We start from the raw sequence: 17593 nt of genomic DNA on the forward strand, positions 1-17593 counted from the left end.
CGCGTTTACTGAAACCCGCTACTGCTATTCCTTTCTCCTTTTTCCCCTTTTTTCTTTTATTTTTCTTTACATTTTATTTTTTCCCTTTCTCCTTTTTCTATTTTTTTCATTTTCATTTACTTTTCTACTTGTTTTTCACTTTATTTTATTTCCGTTAGCAGCAGCGCTTTACACGTAAGCGCGCTACAGCTAAGGAGATTAGCAGTAGCGCTGGGCCATTATACGCGCTACTACTAGGTTGGGCTAGCCATGTGCGCCTAGTTCAAACGTAGCAGCAACGCTTTTCACTAGTATGTGCTACTGCTAAAGTCATAGCAGTAGCGCGGTTTATTTATGCGCGCTGCTACTAAGTAGTAGCAGCGCTTGATTTTGTACAGCGCTAGCTACTGGTAAAATATGTGTATAGGCTTTTCCCTAGTAGTGGGGGATGAACTCATTTGAATCAAAGATTCAAATGTTAGCTCATTAAACATGGCCTTATTAGTGCATTACCTTATTCTGCTTAAACAGCAAGGTTAACTTGTTTTGTCATGCATGAAACCATTACAGATGGATAGATTGAATTTTTTTGATCATTTTTCATATATAAATCTTTGCATTTGGAGCTATGGTTGATTTTCTATGATTTTTAGAAGTTTTGACTATTTTCTGGAATTTCCTATTAAAGAATAAAACCAGTAATTGAATTAATGCGTCATCACTGCATCACTATGACGTCAGCGGGTCAAAGGCGCCAGCCCAGGTCAAACCTGACTGGTGGGCCCCATCAGTCAGTGTCTCAGCTAACTAACAGAGTTAGTTAGTGTTTAGTTAGCACTAAACTAGGTCAGTTAGGCCCTGGGCCCACATGTCAGTGGCTCATCTAATTAACTAAGTTAATTTAACACTAATTAACCTAATGCTAATTAAGCAGGGGCTTGGGGAGGTCAAACCCCTTGTCAGAGGGTCAAAACCCCAGGTCAACTCGCCGGAGTTGACCCGCGGCTCGTCGCTGGCGACGCCAGGGACGGTGGAGGGCATCGGAACTCGCCCTTCGGCGACCGGAAGAGCGGCGGAGGGGCTCTACGAGACACCCAGGCTCGCGCGCATCCATTGCGGCCAGCGGCAGCAGCTGGGGTGCCCTACAGCGATGGCGGCGAGGGCAAGTGCGGCGGCCGGAGCTCGGCGAGCTCAGGCGCGAGGGTTGCGGTGCACTAGCCAGCGGCCTGAGGCGTGCTGCGGCTTCCTGGGGATGCCCAGAGCACGCCTAGGTGATTGGTTTAGCCAGGCGGGGCTGCTAGCGATGGCGAGCTTCATGGAGGCGACGGCGGGCTCCAGCCGAGGTGGAAACCACGGCTAGAGGTCGCAAGAGACGACGGGGACAGGGGCGGAGGAAAGATGGGCTCACAGGAAACTCGCGGAGCAGGCTAGTGAGCTCGGGGAGGACTTGAGGCGGGCGAATCGAACGACGGCATCCGGCGGTCATAGACGGGGAAGAAGGTCACCACGTCGTCTTGGGGTCGTCCGAGCTTGCGTGGGTCGACGGAGAGGTCGAGGACGTCAGCGCGGAGCTAATGGGCTTGTCGGATAGGCGAGGCAGTGGCGGTGGGCGCGGCAACGGCGTGCGGCGGCGACAATGGCCCTCGGTGCGTGCAAGAGGAGAGCCAGAGGAGGGAGAGGAGCTCGGGGAGAGTGAGGGAGGGAGAGATCGATCCATACGGGTCTGGGGGGGTTGGCGTGGCGCGATGGAAGGCTCAGGGCGCCCCGGGAAAGCAGGAGCTGGCCGGGCGCGCGCGTGCGTGCCGCGGGCACACGCCCTCGTGCCTACTGGCACGAGGTTGAAGACAGGGGAGGAGTTGGGCTGGGCTGGCTACCGTGTTGGGCCGCACAGCTGGGCTGCAGGTAAGCCAGGTAAGTTCTCTCTCTCTCTCTCCTTTCTTTTCTGATTTGTTTCTTTTTCTATTTTTCTACAACTGTTGGGCTTTATTAAAAATACCAGGGCTTTATCATAAATCATAAAATTAATCATGGCCACTGCTTAGAATATATCCAACAACAAACATTTTAGTTCATGATTATTTGAGCATTTAAAATATTTTATAGCATTTAAATGCCCAAATGCAAATACCAAAAGGATTAATCCAATGACCTTTGATGTCCTAGAAAAATGTGCACCATTTTTGTCAAAGGTTTTAACCCAAAACAAAAAGGGTGGGCTTTTTAGAAGGGCATTTCAGGTTCATTGGAAAAGTTTTTTGTAAACCCTAGTTGTTCCAGGGGGGGGGGGTGCTGGGGTTTCTGTCATCCCCATTTCAAATTTAAAAGGAATTTAAACATGATGCACACTCTAATGCTTGAACTAACTAGGGTGTGACAACTCACCCCCACTCAAAAGAATCTCGTCTCGAGATTTAGGATCCTCCGAAAAGAAGGTGGGGTGTTCGAGTCGAAGACGGTCCTCCCTTTCCCATGTGGCTTCCTTTTCGGAATGGTGTGGCCATTGAACCTGGAGAAATTTGATATTACGACGTCGAGTGGTACGCTCGGCTTGATCAAGAATATGAACGGGATATTCCCGATATGAGAGGTTATCTTGTAGATCAAGCGTTTTGTGGTCCACTTCACGGATAGGATCCGCGAAGCAACGCCTGAGTTGAGAAACATGGAAGACATCGTGAACTCTGGAAAGATGCAAAGGTAGTTCCAATTGGTAGGCAACTTCTCCTCGTTTGGCAAGAATGCGAAAGGGTCCAATGTAACGAGGAGCCAATTTGCCTTTGATACCAAAACGATGGGTTCCCTTTGACGGAGTAACCCGAAGGTAGGCCTTCTCGCCGAATTCATAAGTCATAGGCTTATGTTTATGATCATATTGACTCTTTTGACGAGATTGGGCTGTTTTCAATTTCTCACGAATAACACGAACCTGCTCTTCTGCTTCCTGAATCATATCCGGGCCAAAGAGTTGTCTTTCCCCTGTTTCTGACCAGTTAAGAGGCGTTCGACATTTTCGTCCATAGAGAACTTCAAAAGGAGCCTTTCCCAAGCTAGGTTGATAACTATTGTTATAAGCAAACTGCGCGAATGGTAGGCATTTCTCCCAACCCATTCCGAACGAGATGACAGAAGCTCGGAGCATATCTTCCAGAATTTGATTGATTCGCTCTACTTGACCACTTGATTGAGGATGGAAGGCGGTGCTAAAAGAGAGACGAGTTCCCATAGCATTTTGGAAACTTTCCCAAAATCGAGAGGTGAAGAGACTCCCACGGTCTGAGTTAATTTCCAATGGAACACCACGAAGAGACACTATTCGGGAGATGTATAAATCGGCTAGCTGGCTAGCGGTGATACTCTCACGAATAGGTAGAAAGTGGGCTACTTTGGAAAGTCGGTCGATCACAACGAAGATGGCATTATTCCCTCTCTTGGTCCTGGGAAACCCAGTGATGAAATCCATACTGATTTTATCCCATTTCCACTCAGGAATAGCCAAAGGTTGAAGAGTGCCAGCAGGCCGTTGATGCTCTGCCTTAACACAACGACAAACGTCGCAATTAGCAATGTATTGAGCGATTTCTCTCTTCATCCTAGTCCACCAAAACCTCTGGCGTAGGTCTTGATACATTTTAGTACTACCGGGATGAATGGTGAGAGGGGATTCATGAGCTTCCTTAAGAATCAACTGGCGTAGATGTTGTTTCTTGGGAACCACCAAGCGGTTCTCGAAGAAGACAACACCTCGCTCATTCATGGAAAAACATTTAGCAACTCCACTAGCGATGTTTTCCTTAATCCGGGATATGCCCTTATCATACCGCTGGGCGGTTATGATCTGATCCATAAGATTAGGCTTCGTCACCAGGGTGGATAGGAATCCTCGAGGAACAATGTGAAGATTAAGCTTACGAAATTCCTCATCGAGAAATGGTTGACTTTGTTGTAACATCAGGTTGTTACAATAGGACTTACGACTTAGCGCATCGGCCATGACATTGGCTTTGCCCGGGGTGTAGGTTATTCCTAAGTCGTAATCCGAGATCAACTCGACCCAACGTCTTTGCCTGAGATTCAAATCTGGTTGGGTGAAGATATATTTCAAACTTTGGTGATCGGTGAAGATCTCGCAACGATTACCAAGGAGGTAGTGTCGCCAAGTTTTGAGTGCATGGACTACAGCTGCAAGCTCTAGATCATGTGTGGGATAGTTTTCCTCATGTGGGTGTAATTGCCGTGAAGGATAGGCAATTACCTGACGATCCTGCATGAGTATGCAACCTAGTCCTTGTCGCGAGGCGTCGCAATAGATAACAAAGTCCTTGGAGAAATCTGGTGGTACCAGTACGGGAGCAGATGTCAGGCGTCTTTTCAGTTCCTGAAAGCTGAACTCGCACTATGGAGTCCACTCGAACTTTTTATCTTTCTTGACGAGTTCAGTTAGAGGTTTAGCAACCTTGGAGAAATTCTCGACGAAGCGGCGGCAATAGCTCGCTAAGCCAAGGAAGCTCCGAACTTGCTTGACTGTCTCAGGTGGAGTCCAATCAAGGACGGCTTGAACTCGCTCAGGATTGACAACAATACCCTTACCAGAGATTACATGGCCTAGATAGGTCACTTCTTGCAACCAAAATTCACATTTGGAGAATTTGGCATAAAGGCGATGCTCTCGAAGTTTCATCAATACCAGCCTTAGATGTTCGGCATGTTCCTCTTCATTCTTGGAGTGGATGAGTATGTCATCGAGGTATACTACGACAAATTTATCCAAATACTCCATGAAGACCGAGTTCATTAACCGGGAGAAGGTAGCTGGGGCATTGGTTAAACCGAAGGACATAACGGTGTACTCGTATTGGCCATAACGAGTAACAAAGGCCGTTTTGGGAATGTCCCCGTTTCTGATTTTGATTTGATGGTAGCCCAACCTCAAATCCATCTTGGAAAAGACTGAGGATCCAGCGACCTGATCATACAGATCGTTGATCCTGGGAAGCGGATACTTGTTCTTGATGGTGACCAAGTTGACAGGTCGGTAATCTACAACCATTCGATCTGTTCCATCCTTCTTCTTGACGAAGAGGACGGGGCAAGCCCAAGGAGAGGAACTAGGACGGATGAAACCCTTTTTCAAGGACTCATCGAGTTGGTTCTTAAGCTCGGCTAGTTCTAAGGGTGCCATCTTGTAGGGTCTTCTAGAAATTGGAACGGTTCATGGAACAAGGTCTATCACAAACTCGACATCCCTGTCAGGTGGAACACCTGGCAGTTCTTCTGGGAAGACATCCATAAAGTCTCGGACTACCGGAACATCCTCAAGGTCTGGAAGGGGGTTGGCATTTAGGGAGTAAAGTTGGCGCTTGGCCACTCGAGTTAAGACATGGACTGTCTTGCCCGATGGGTCAGTAAGTTGAACGGTTCTAGTGGCACAATCAATCTTAGCATAATGAGCTAACATCCAGTCCATACCCAAGATGATGTTTATGTCCGAGGACTTGAGAGCTATTAAGGATGCAAGGAAGACAAGTCTATCGACAAGAATTTCGTTCCCATGGCTTACTCTAGAAGTTTGCCATTTGGAACCCTGAGTTTGAATTACCAGAGAAGTGGGCATGTCACAGAATGTCGTATTATGCAATCGAGCATAGTTCTCGGATATGAATGAATGAGATGCTCCAGTATCGAAAAGAACAGATGCCGGATGGCAGTTAACAAGGAGCGTACCAAGGACGACGTTAGGATCCTCATGAGCCTCCTCGGCTGAAACATAGTTGACATGGCCACGGGCAGTGGTGACCGGCTTGGCGTAGAATGTCTTTCCCGCGGGCTTACCACGGCCAACAGACTTTCCAGTTTGATTGGGGTTGCTGTTCTGGGGACACTCTCGGCTATAGTGACCCGGCTCTCCACACTTGAAACAAGTCACAACATTGGGGCATGGAGCAGCATTAGCAGCGGGGCCACCATAGGGCTTGGGTGGTGCAAACTGCTGGTTGGGACGAGGTGCCTCAAAGGATGGCCTCGGGATGAACCTGGGTGGCAGTCCCGTGCTTGGAATCCACACACGGCGCTTCTGAGCTCCAGGGCCATATGAAGAGCCAAAATCACTGGAGTGCTTGCGTGAAGCGTCATAATCAGTCTGGCCTGTCTCAGCACTGATGGCTTTATTGACCAACTTCTGAAAGGAGGTGCACTCGTGCAGACGATGATCGCGGCGAAGCTCAGGGCTAAGTCCCTTGCGGAACCTTGCCTGCTTCTTAGCGTCAGTAGATACCTCTTCAGGGGCATAACGTGCCAGATTCACAAATTCTTGACTATATGCATCCACAGTTAGTCTTCCTTGGGTGAAAGTGCAGAACTCCTCCCTCTTGCGATCCATGAGACCTTCCGGAATGTGATGCTCACGGAAAGCCTCACTGAATTCAGCCCAAGTAGTGATTTGGCCGACCGGGCGCATAGCTTCAAAACTTTCCCACCAGAGGCTAGCAGGGCCTTCGAGATGGTAGGCAGCGTAAGTAACCTTGTCGGCTTCGGCTACGTTGGCAGAACGTAGCTTGTGGGTGATGCTGCGAAGCCAGTCATCCGCGTCGAGGGGCTCGATGGAATGGTTAAACTTTGGTGGGTACAGCTTGATAAAGTCATTGATTGACACCAAGTCATTTCGTTGATGGCGTGCAGTGTTTTGCTCAATCCGCTCTAGCAGGCGGTTAGTCTCACGCTTGTTTCTTTTCGCCTCCAGCATCACTTCGGCCAGGGAAGGCGGGTGAGGTAGATTTTCACCCCTAGCTGCACTGGCTTCCCCCTGCTCCGGGGCAGTAGGGTTGCTGCGGGTGTTGACCATCCTAGAAGAAAACAAGACAACAGTTTAGATAAGGATGGCTCAAACTTAGCAAGGAAGTGCAGAATGTAATGGATAACACGGAATGCAGAGATGTTCATCCGTATGTCATGGTAATATAAAACTACCATATATACCAACGGTCATACACATCATACATAGTTTAGTACAAGCCCAGGCTACAGTACAACTATGATGAAAGACGTTACATCTCATCGGAGGCATTCCAAGCTCCTATACATTATTTGTCTACACCTCCGGAATTGATTACACACAAAGTCATATTCCACAAGTCACGCAGGACAGTGGAGATACAACTATTACAATACTAGTGATACTACTACTAACTCAGACAGCTCCGTAGTAGTCCTCATAGAAGTCACCTCCATAGCCTGGAAGTTCAACGTGATCATCCGGGAACAGACGGTCCTAAGGAGCTTGTGGACCAAAGGGGCTAGGATGAGGTCTTGGACCAACAAACGGTGGCCTGCGAGGACCACGGGGTGGGGTGATGCCTCCCACATCACGCCAATCCACCATGTATAGCAGAGCAGATCTCACAGGATACAGATCCCTTGTATCCATACATCCAGCTTGCACCGCAGGTGCAAACCGAGTCAATGTGGCCCAATGATCAACACGGGTATTGAAAAGCTCCAACCTCAAGGCCCGATTCTCTCAGTCCTTATCTTCGAGCATCTCGGCAGTAGTATGAGTTAATGAGTCCTCCTGAGTGGAGTCAGCATAGATAGCCTGAAGATACCCTTGCGCCCCCAGAAGTGAAGCTGGCATGTAATGGAAGTCAGTGTTCCGAAGCAGGCCAGTCCGGACTCGCATGATGGTCATCATGGAATAGGCAGCATCCTGCACAACCATCTCAACAGTAACCCCGAGTCCATAGGAACAGTGAAGGGGCTCGGTAGATCCAGGATAAGAAGGAAATATCCTGACAGTGCAGAAATATTGGCTTTGATTAAAGTCTCGGAATTGCTCTTCAACGGTGTATTCGGGATACCAACGGTAACCCGTCTCCACTACAAGAAATATGTCAACTTGTGACCACCACTATTGGTCACTGAATGGTCACAAATTTCCATTTGTGACCTTTTTGTGACCAAAAACATAAGGTCAAAAGCTGGCCGTCATAAACTGACTATAGCGACCTTTCTTCTGGAATGGTCGCAAACATTTATGACCAAAATAAGTCCACCGTGGCATTTTGGTCATTAGCAACGTCCCCAGGCCACGTAGGCATCCAGCGTGGCAAGCTGATGTGGCACAAGATTCAGCCCGGTCCAATTTGGTTTTCTACATGGGCCTAGCCCAAGAATTCGGCCTTTCTATATTTTTTTCATGTGAATTTTTTGTCAACTTCATGGAACAAGCCCAACATTACAGCCTTTTTGTTTTTGGCCCATGGCCTTTTTGTCTCAACAGTTTCATTTTTTTTCTTTTTTTCTAAATTGGGTTCACTAGTTAGGTGGGTCCCCCATTGTCAGGTTCTAGTACTGGGTCCTAGCGATCAGGGCAATATTCTTCATTTTTTTATTTCACGCAAATAAATACGTGGTATTTAAATTGGCACACAGAAAACACACGAAATACTTCAAATATTATCAACCATCAAAGTGCTACATCATATAACACACATACAAATGTGATCAGCATCAAGTTTACAATCAGATAACAAGCTCCACAATAGGAGCAGTTTACATCAAGGTTAGTCAAATGAAATCCTATGCACGACTCACTAGGCGACCATAGTCAACTAGGCCACCTTCGCTACACTAGAACAACAATAGAACTATCATCATGCCTTTGGCCGTCGCCCTGTTACATGAATCAGAAGAGAAGAATTAAAACACTAGAGCCAATATATTATGAACAGACATATTATATAAATATATTATGAGGTTCAAAAAAGTTTTATTGTAAACGCATAGTTCTGGTCAACAACACTAACAATTTCAGATCAGATTCTGGAACTACCACTAGGAATTCAGTAAACTGACAGTTTGAGATCCAGTTCAAAATGTTTTAGATCAGTTTCAGATCAGATTCTAGAACTACCACTAGGAATTCAGTAAACTGTATGGAGGTTCAAAATGTTTTATACTATAATAAAGAGTTTTATTGATTAATGATATTTCTGGTTCAACAAACAGTTTAAGATCCAGTTCTACATAGGGTACTGTGTCAAGATCGCAGCTTCATGTTCATGCTTGCTAGTATGTGTCAAGAGAAACCCTGAACCTAAAAGCACAGGCTGTTGCTTATTTTGTTACTGTGTGGTAAGTACTACTAAGATCAAAATGCATTCAAGGGAGCATAAAAGCCATCCCCATTTGAAGCATGTATAGTCTACAGAGATACTAACAGGTGAACAAACAACCCTAGAAATTGGCTAACTACTTCTACTGTATAATATGCAGTCTACAGCGATACTAACTACTTCTACTGTATAATCACAGTCTGCAGTCACTAAATAAATAAGCTACTGAAACTACCGCTGCTGTTATAATCATAGTCCAGTTAAATTTGTGCTACTACTGCTGTTATAAAACTACTGAAACTACTCATGCAACAATTAGCATGAGATACAAGCAGCACTAAGCACCAAGATTACTACACCAAGTCAAATTTAAGCTACTGAAAAATGGTGGAAGATTCATGACAAGAATAACAGTAGCAGAAGCTTCATGTGCTAAAATACTGAAGCTTCATGTGCAAAATTACTCAAGCTTTATGTGAAAAATTAACTGTAGGTGCTGAAGCTATTCCAAAATTATCACAAAATTTAGGCTATCATCCTGCTGCAGAAATAGCCACCGTCCAGGCCCCCGTCATCCGCCAGGCTACCGCCAAGCTCCATCCCCTCCAGCGGTGACCACAAGGGCCTCCTGTACAACATCATGAGAACAGTCAAGGACTGCAACATCCAGGTAACAACAAAGTTCAACACAATAAAATAGAGCAACAGATCCATGCTATCAGACCGAGAGTCTATCATACTAACAGCACATGCTATCTTCATGCCCTATCATAACAGTTCATAATAAGTATGAAATGCAAGAATACATAATATTGCAATTTATTCTGCTATAGCCTATCATGTTCAAACAGTGGCTCCCAAGAGTCCAGGTTCTTAGTTCATTGATCTGATGGGAGGGTAAGATCAATGCCATGTCAGTATGTCACCTTGTCTGCTAAGCAGATATGCATCTCCCTTCAACTAGAGTGGACAAATGAACAACGAGATGATGGCACATGGCAGTGCCAGGAGGTGCAACATTTATTGCAAATGGTGGAAATGAAAAAAATTGGCACTGTCCTGTGCAAGATTAAGTAATTCTTTGACAAAACAGGTGCAGGTTGAGTAATCCTATCACAAAAGAGGATTCAAATCTTCAACAGAGGCACCAGTCGCAACACTTTGAGTGTATTCATTTTGAAATTCAAAACAATATGTGAAGGCAATAACCGAAGCTGGTTAGCGAAAACACATAGATTTGGTTCCAGTTATTGAGAATAAGCTATCGGGCAGGGTACAGACACCTCTAAGAGACAAATAAATACATGATTAACTAGAACACCTAGCTATCAGTACTAACTAGTCAACTAGCAAGAGTATCGCCAGGAACCCCATCTGATTCACCACAGCATACTACCATTCCCAGCGACCAAACCAATTTACCGAAATGCAAAGTCTTAAACAGAAGGCAACAGATCAACTTATCGGTGGCCAGCAAGAGGGCGCCAATGAAGGCGAGCTGAGCTCTCCCGTGCGTGCGATGGTTGCAGGCAGGAGGTCGTTCATGTGGGGGAGGGGATAGAACACAAATCCTCCAGACAGGTGCTGGTGGTTGGTGATGGAGGAGGTTGTCGGGTGCCTCGTGCATCCAGGCGACGACGACAACCTTGGTGAGCCGCCATCACCAGCGTGCATGGACCTATGCCCATCAACCGCGCGAGTGCGCTGGAGGTCGTAGCCAGATCGAGGGCTTGACGACGACCTGCGTGAGGAAGAAAAACAAATCGGGCATGTGTGAGCAACATCCAGATCAAATCAAAAGGAGAAGAGAGGAGGGCGAGAGAAGACCTTGTTGACGAGTTCCATGGTGTCGAGCGTGCGTGACGAGGGCGCGGATTCGGAAGCAACGCGACGGATCTACACTCTTCCCCGCCGAGGCCCTGCACGCGCGCAAAAACAACGAACACCGTTAGCCTCCGCCACCATACCGCCGCATGCAGATTCGAGGGGCGTGAGGCACCGCGCACCTTGGAGAAGGGCACGGTGTAGAGGAGCGCCGCCGCGAGCGCTGCCGCCACGGCCAGCAGTGCCAGTCCCCATCCGGGCGTGGCTGGCGACGGGAAGCTGTGACGGCGTCGATCTGGATCGGATCGAGATCTCAGGGAGGGAGAGGGCGGCGGCTGTGGGTGTGCGGAATCCGGGCGAGTGAGTGGAAGGGAGTCGGAGGAGGTGGGGATCCGGCTCATGGAGGAGAGCGAGTGGAGGGGGACGACGGTGTTGGGCGGAATCGATGGGGGCAGCGGGGGATGAGAGGGATGAGGGGTAGAAGGGGTGGGGGAAGAGGGCTGCCGTCGGATCTGGGCCTATCCAACGGTGGTCAGGCATGATCCGCGTGAGGTGCTCGTGGACCAATCAGAATGCAATAAAGGCCTTGATGACTTTATGACCATATAAATAGGTCATAATTGATTAAAAATAAGTTTTTTTGCAGGAGAAAAGCATTTTTCATTGTTGAGGTATAAAAAATAGTTTTGTTGTGACGAACCTACCAATTCTATGTATTAGACCAAATTTTATGTATAATTGACCAAATGATTTTATGTAAAATGCTTTTGATCCACGAAAAAATCATTTTCCATTTTTTGAGTGCCCAAAATGAGCTTTTTTGTGAGGAACCTACCAAATATATTTTTTTGCAAAATTGAACCAAATCAATTTTATAAAATACTGGGACATATTTAATGCACAATTGAGAAAATTGTTGGGTGTAAAAAGTTTTGATCCACCTCTCGTGAAAAAGACAAATTTCCGCCGATTCAGCTGGAAGCGGGTCAAATTTGAACTGTAGTTGCCTCATAGTTTGCTATTTATTTTTTTCCCAAAAATCATTTCTAGGTACATAAGTATCTATTTAATCAGAGAAACACCAAAAAAATTCAAAGATTCAACCACTAGCTAGGAACGGTCATTCCCGCCGTTTTGACCGCATTTTGAAACGGGCATAAAAAATTCAAAAAATTGGGAAACCTTCGCATTATGTCATCATATGTGGCCAAGTTCCTAGGAAAAATAACAAACTTGTAATACGACAATTATTTTAAAAAAGTGTTCTCAGAAGCGAGCTATCATGTGTGGAGATCAATGGCTTTCAAGCCAAATGATCAATCTTATGACCACATTCATGGCATAGTTTGTTCAAATGATCTCATATTGTGCACAAGGGTGCATATTGTAATGGCAAACAATGTTGCCTAAGGAAGTTTTCATTTTCGTTGGACGAAAAAACCATTTTCCATTTTTCGAGTGCCCGAAAGGAGGTTTTTTTGTGAAGGAACTACCAAATAATTGTTGCAAAATTGGACCAAATCATTTTTATAAAATACTAGGCCATATTTAATGCATAATTGACAAAATGGTTGGGTGTAAAAATTTTTGATCCACCTCTCGTGAAAAAGACAAATTTCCACCGATTCAGCTGGAAGCGGGTCAAATTTGAACTGCAGTTGCCTCATAGTTTGCTATTTATTTTTTTCAAAAATAATTTCTAGGTACATAAGTATCTATTTAATCAGAGAAACACCAAAAAAATTCCAAGATTCAACCACTAGCTGGGAACGGTCATTCCCGCCGTTTTAACCGCATTTTGAAACGGGCATAAAAAATTCAAAAAATTGGGAAACCTTCGCATTATGTCATCATATGTGGCCAAGTTCCTAGGAAAAATAACAAACTTGTAATACGGCAATTATTTTAAAAAAGTGTTCTCAGAAGCAAGCTATCATGTGTGGAGATCAATGGCTTTCAAGCCAAATGATCAATCTTATGACCACATTCATGGCATAGTTTGTTCAAATGATCTCATATTGTGCACAAGGGTGCATATTGTAATGGCAAACAATGTTGCCTAAGGAAGATTTCATTTTCGTTGGACGAAAAAACCATTTTCCATTTTTCGAGTGCCCGAAAGGAGGTTTTTTTGTGAAGGAACTACCAAATAATTGTTGCAAAATTGGACCAAATCAATTTTATAAAATACTAGGCCATATTTAATGCATAATTGACAAAATGGTTGGGTGTAAAAATTTTTGATTCACCTCTCGTGAAAAAGACAAATTTCCGCCGATTCAGCTGGAAGCGGGTCAAATTTGAACTGCAGTTGCCTCATAGTTTGCTATTTATTTTTTTCAAAAATCATTTCTAGCTACATAAGTATCTATTTAATCAGAGAAACACCAAAAAAATTCCAAGATTCAACCACTAGCTGGGAACGGTCATTCCCGCCGTTTTGACCGCATTTTGAAACGGGCATAAAAAATTCAAAAAAATCAAAAAATTGGGAAACCTTCGCATTGTGTCATCATATGTGGCCAAGTTCCTAGGAAAAATAACAAACTTGTAATACGGCAATTATTTTGAAAAAGTGTTCTCAGAAACGAGCTATCATGTGTGGAGATCAATGGCTTTCAAGCCAAATGATCAATCTTATGGCCACATTCATGGCATAGTTTGTTCAAATGATCTCATATTGTGCACAAGCGTGCATATTGTAATGGCAAACAATGTTGCCTAAGGAAGTTTTCATTTTCGTTGGACGAAAAAACCATTTTCCATTTTTCGAGTGCCCGAAAGGAGGTTTTTTTGTGAAGGAACTACCAAATAATTGTTGCAAAATTGGACCAAATAATTTTTATAAAATACTAGGCCATATTTAATGCACAATTGACAAAATGGTTGGGTGTAAAAGTTTTTGATCCACCTCTCATGAAAAAGACAAATTTCCGCCGATTCAGCTGGAAGCTGGTCAAACTTGAACTGCAGCTGCCTCATAGTTTGCTATTTATTTTTTCCAAAAATCATTTCTAGGTACATAAGTATCTATTTAATCATAGAAACACCAAAAAAATTCCAAGATTCAACCACTAGCTAGGAACGATCATTTTCGCCTTTTGATCGCATTTTGAAACGGGCATAAAAAATTCAAAAAAAATCAAAAAATTGGGAAACCTTCGCATTGTGTCATCATATGTGGCCAAGTTCCTAGGAAAAATAACAAACTTGTAATACAACAATTATTTTTAAAAAGTGTTCTCAGAAACGAGCTATCATGTGTGGAGATCTATGGCTTTCAAGCCAAATGATCAGTCTTATGGCCACATTCATGGCATAGTTTGTTCAAATGATCTCATATTGTGCACAAGGGTGCATATTGTAATGGCAAACAATGTTGCCTAAGGAAGTTTTCATTTTCGTTGGACGAAAAAACCATTTTCCATTTTTCGAGTGCCTGAAAGAAGGTTTTTTTGTGAAGGAACTACCAAATAATTGTTGCAAAATTGGACCAAATCATTTTTATAAAATACTAGGCCATATTTAATGCACAATTGACAAAATGGTTGGGTGTAAAAGTTTTTGATCCACCTCTCGTGAAAAAGACAAATTTCCACCGATTCAGATGGAAGCGGGTCAAATTTGAACTGGAGCTGCCTCATAGTTTGCTATTTATTTTTTCCAAAAATCATTTCTAGGTACATAAGTATCTATTTAATCAGAGAAACACCAAAAAATTCCAAGATTCAACCACTAGCTAGGAACGGTCATTCCCGCCGTTTTGACTGCATTTTGAAACGGGCATAAAAAATTCAAAAAAATCAAAACATTGGGAAACCTTCGCATTGTGTCATCATATGTGGCCAAGTTCCTAGGAAAAATAACAAACTTGTAATACGTCAATTATTTTAAAAAAGTGTTCTCAGAAACGAGCTATCATGTGTGGAGATCAATGGCTTTCAAGCCAAATGATCAGTCTTATGGCCACATTCATGGCATAGTTTGTTCAAATGATCTCATATTGTGCACAAGGGTGCATATTGGAATCGCAAACAATGTTGCCTAAGGAAGTTTTCATTTTCGTTGGATGAAAAAACCATTTTCCATTTTTCGAGTGCCCGAAAGGAGGTTTTTTTGTGAAGGAACTACCAAATAATTGTTGCAAAATTGGACCAAATCATTTTTATAAAATACTAGGACATATTTAATGCACAATTGACAAAATGGTTGGGTGTAAAAGTTTTTGATCCACCTCTCGTGAAAAAGACAAATTTCCGCCGATTTAGCTGGAAGCGGGTCAAATTTGAACTGCAGCTGCCTCATAGTTTGCTATTTATTTTTTTCCAAAAATCATTTCTAGTTACATAAGGACCTATTTAATCATAAATACATGGTTTGGCGGCGATACGTCGAGATTTGGGCGGTGGCCGAGGGCCCCAACTCTAGAGCACGAAAACTCGCATGCCCGTCGCGTGGTCACCGCGTGACCGTAATGTTGCCATGTGTTCTAGGCGGCCTAGGCATGTCTAGTGGGTTGGGCACTCCCCAGGTTGGTGCTAGTAAGAAAATTACAACATAAGATTCTCACGAGGAGACCGATCGATGCTGAAACATGAATTAGCAGCCAAGTGTTTGATTAGCGGTACGGGAAATGCACATGGCCAATGGGCGTGAGTTTTGGCTGAGGATGATCATCTACTAAGGAGAATTTCTTCACAAATTTTGAGATCAAAAGGAGGATCCTAGGTGGTACTTGCTTTGCAAAGTGCCACGCTGGACAAAAATATGAATGTTGAAGCTGGGCTCAAAATAATGAATGGAGTGAGCTGAAATTTTGTGGAGGATGGTTATTTGGGCATAGGAAAGCATTGTAGAAAATTGATACCATTTGGACATGCCAAAGTAGTACTTCCTTCACAATGCTCTTCTATGGACAGAAACTTGGGAAAACTAGTGAGAGAGATTGGATGAATGAAATGAGCTCAAAATTGGTGTAGGTAAGTTACTTAGGTATGGTCATGCGCTGGTAAATTTTAAGATCATTTGGGTAAGCCTAGCTAGTACTTACTTCACAAAGCTTCTCTCGAGGTAGAAACTTTGGAAATTTCCCGAAAAAGATTTACTAGGAAAATTGAGCTGAATATTATCATGTGGCAATGATTTGGGTATGGAAGAGTGCCCGAAAAGTTTGAGGGTAATAGGAGGGGTCTATATAACACTTGCTTTGCAACGTGCCAATTTGGCCATAAAATATAAATTGAACCTCGACTCACATAGATGATTTGACTGAGATGCAATTTGGAGGAGGGTGATAATTTGGGCATATGAAGGAACTGTATAAATTTCATGTCATTTAGAGATATAAAAAAGGTACTTCCTTCACAATGCTTCTAGGTGGACAAAAACTTTGGAAATTTGCCGAAGAAGATTTGCTTGGCAAATGGAGCTGAATTTTGTCATGCGGTAATGATTTGGATAGGAAAGAGTGCCCAAAAATTCCGAGGGCAATCAAGAATATATAAATAGCACTTCCTTCATAAAGTGTTGTTGTGAACATAATAGGAAAATGAATATTGTTGAATTAGTTTTGAACTAGGCAAGGAAGGATTTTTACATATTTGATGAAGATATGCCCTGAAGAATTTATGAGATTTTTTGGGGAATTCTGGGAATGATAGAAATATAGGTTGCTTCACAACCTAGGGCAAAAACTGCCACATGGACATGACACATAGGCAAAACTGATGAGATGGCACCTAGTCATCACAACCCACCACAATCTACAAGGCTATGACCATCTATATTGGTCATTAAAAACTAGAAATAAGGCAGCGGACTAGCACTGTTTGCTTTGTGACCATTTCGTGTATGGAAATTACGACCTTTCTGACCAAAATGGTCGCAATGGTTTAGGGTTTGGAGCCCCCTAGACAGCTTTTGACCAATTGGTCTAAAATGGTCATAAATTTATGACCAATTCTTCGAGTGTCACTGACAGAAGGTCATAAGTTGAAATATTTCTTGTAGTGCTCGATCATTACCCGGACTAACATAGAAGTATGACCGGGCACGTCGAGGCACCGGGTCAGGCGAACCACTTGGTTTTGAGCACGGTTGGCCATCTGTAAGCACAACCACAATGCAAAGACATTAGAATTTCTTGGGAAAATTGGACATCATAACGCCTGTAAATGCTCACAAAAAGATTTGAGACATCCACAACAATTGCAATACCACTCAACAACATCATATCAAGGTTCTGATTCAACTAGCAACATACTAGAAATAGTAGAAACTGAACTGGGGATGGTAACAACAATCCTTTAAGCTACTACGGATTAGTAACACGTGAACCTGATAGAAGAAGAGAGCCTAGTCCTTAACCCACGTTGAATGAGAAGAGAATGACTCAGATCAGAGGGCATAAGGTAAAGGAGTAAAAGAGCCTTACGTTCCCTCCCACAATCAATTCCCCTACATATAACTAAAGCATTTCTAGACTCGACATCGACCAGTTTGGCTCAACGAACCTACAGGCAGTCCGGCTCTGATGCCAACGCTGTCAGGACCCCGATTCCAAGTCACATCGATCTAGCCAGTAACACCTCATATCACTTTGCGGCCTCACGCACGGTATCCCACGGGTGTCGCCTTACCATGGCTCGGGACCGTTTGCATCTTTTGGCTCACGTATATGATAG

The 17593-nt window shown here is 43.9% G+C and overlaps 1 pseudogene; it reads left to right on the plus strand.

Annotated features, from left to right (window-relative positions):
• The first annotated feature begins 1724 nt into the window (after positions 1–1724).
• The window catches only part of LOC125516504, a 63054-nt pseudogene continuing 47185 nt past the window's right edge, over positions 1725–17593 (plus strand).

This window comes from Triticum urartu, chromosome 6 (genome assembly GCF_003073215.2).
Source record: "Triticum urartu cultivar G1812 chromosome 6, Tu2.1, whole genome shotgun sequence".
NCBI lineage: Eukaryota > Viridiplantae > Streptophyta > Magnoliopsida > Poales > Poaceae > Triticum > Triticum urartu.